Genomic DNA, 2,751 nt, shown 5'->3' with positions numbered 1-2,751 from the left:
TAACCGAAAAACAAGCGCCCCAGATTTTTATCAGGTCTGATAATCTATCAGAATTGCAAAACTTACCAACCTTGCTATTTCCTTTGGACTCAGTCACATTAAAAATCCTGTTGCTTCAGTTTCTTCCTGGAACCTTCTATACCCTTCTGTTTTGGAATGGCTGTGTGGTGCTGGGTCATAGCTAAAAACTTCAGTTCCCTTTTCCCACACTGAATGTTTTGTGGCTTCCATTCTTTGTTTTCTTTTCTCTTGGTTCACTTTTTGCTTTGTTTTGGTGTGGCACAGCCACAGTGGCTGCCTGAGAAAGAGTGTGGGAGGTCAGTTTTTTAAGTGCTTGCATATTTGAAAATACTGGTTGAAAGCTTGGCTGACAATAGATTTCTAATTCAGAAATGATTATGCCCTTAAATTTTGAAATAATTTCTTTTTGCTTTCTAGCATTCTAGAAACATTTCTCTGGAAAAGCCCTATTCTGTAGCAAGACTAGTTTTTCTTTTTTCCTCTTTGAACTTTTCTTTCTTTTTTTTTTTTTTTTTTTAAGGAGCCTCTCTACCTGTAAATTTCTGTAAGTTCTTATTAAAATTCTTGGGTGAAACTTCTCCATCAGCAGTTTTTGTCTGGAAACTCATGCTCATCTGGATTTTTATCCATTAATATTTTCTTACACTTCCCCCTTTTACTTGCTCTTTTTCTCTCTGTAACACTATTTGGTTGGTGCAGCATCATTTTGCTTTTTCCATCCCCTTCTTTTCCATCTCTTGGTCTTTGGCTACCCTACGTCCTAGGGGATTTCATTAATTTTATCCTCCAAGCCTCCTCTCCCAGTTTGCTATATATTATAAATATGGAAGTAGGTTATGATTTATTAGGAGAACATAGACGTAACAATGTCTTTGTGTCTTTTTTCTCCTGTCTCAAGTGTGTTGGCCCTGAATGCCAGCTATTCTACTGGTAGACAGACCTGACTCCCAGCAGCTGGGAGCTGTCAGGGTGGGGCCTGGGATTGAGTGTCTCCCCATGAAATACAGAGATTTTTAGCTAGTCCTTATTTAGGGTTGGATGAGCTTCTTTCCTTGCTCTTGATGACCCAAAGTTAAGAGTCTCTCTGGATTGGTTAGTCCGGAGTATAAACCTCTTTGCACTTGTCGGATTGGGAAGAAGTGTGCTACCTGAATACACAGGATGACTCAGGTGATATGGAAACATACGGAATTTAAACCAGCTATTTTCACATCCACTTTACCATTTTCCTTGCCTTTTGGAGCCTACCAGTGCCTCCACTTCCCAAGTTCTCTTAGGTCCTAGTGGGAATAGTATCTTGCTTTTTATTGACAGTCTTGTCTGCTGGCAATTAGATAGTAGCTTTCTCCACTCTGTTAAGTCATTTATCAAGGGTCCATCCACTTTTGGTCTTCCAAAATGTTGTCCATTTCTCATCTTCATCCATCTCCACAGGATTTCAGAAGGAAGCAAAAATAACACATCCATTCATTTCAATCCACCACGTTTAACAAAATTCCCTGACATGTTCAAAATACATTTAAAATATAACACTTATTGAGATTTAGTATACATCTAAGTTCCCTTTTTAGGTATGTAGTAGGTGAGTTTTTATGAATGCACACATCTGTGCAACTATCAAAGTTACAGAGCATACCCATTTGTCCCCAAAAGCTTCCTTAATGTACATTTGCAATCAGAGCCCACCCGTTACCCAGAGCCCCCAATCATTGAGCCATTTCTCTCCCCATAGCTTTGCCCTGCAGATGTCCTGTAAATGGAATTATACAGTTACACTTGTTTATATGTGGCTTTTTTCATTTAACACATGCTTTGATTTTCACGCACTTCTTCTATGTGAAGTTCACTGCTCTTCACTGCTGAGTAGGAGTCCATTGTATGGATATTCCAAATTTGTTTACCTCTTTACCGTTTGATGGACATTTGAGTTGTCTCCAGTTCTTGGCTATTAATAAGGTGTTATGATATATGCATAAATATCTTTATGTGCACATATGCTTTCTTTTAGATAGAAAGAATAGAATTGCTGGGAATATTTAGATAAAAAAATCTATCTATATGTAATTGTTTCAAAGTGGCTGTAATGTGTTTTTTATAAGTAATGTTAAAATATTTTTAATATTTTGTAATTTCTAAAAGAATTTTTATTTTAAAAAATAGAATAGTTTTTAAAAGCATGTTATAAAAAAACAACAGTTCCTTGTATAATTACTTACTTATGTTTCTCAGTCCTCAAAGCACTTCATCTCAACTTACGTAGCTAACTTTTGAGGTAAAATAGCATGCATATATTGCCAGTTATTAATTTATTTGGTTAGTTGTAGACATTGCTTATTGACATCCTATTACAGAACAAAGAAGTAGCTATCTTTTATATCTTTAGCCTCTCTCTCTTTCTCTCTCTCTCACACACACAGCCTTCCTCTCCAAACGTACCCAATGTTGTTGTATCAAAATTTAATACTGTTAATTTTCAGTTAGCACATTATGATCATGAAAGTTTTTCACAGCTGAGTTTTACACACTGAATCATGATTACTTTCTCTTTTCTGTTACATCTTCCAACTTTCCCTGAAGAGAAAAATGTTTTGTTTTCTAAATATCTACCACTAATAATCACCAACTCTGTCCCTGTAGTGTAAAGCTCCTTACCATATGTTCAGAACATTTAATATTTTACCAATTTTTGTTTTGGGGAAAAAAACCACTGGAATCATTTGATTGGCTTGA

The sequence above is a fragment of the Condylura cristata genome, unplaced genomic scaffold, assembly GCF_000260355.1.
Source record: "Condylura cristata isolate star-nosed mole 26May11 unplaced genomic scaffold, ConCri1.0 scaffold00014, whole genome shotgun sequence".
NCBI lineage: Eukaryota > Metazoa > Chordata > Mammalia > Eulipotyphla > Talpidae > Condylura > Condylura cristata.
Note: the sequence above shows the minus strand (reverse complement) of the source record.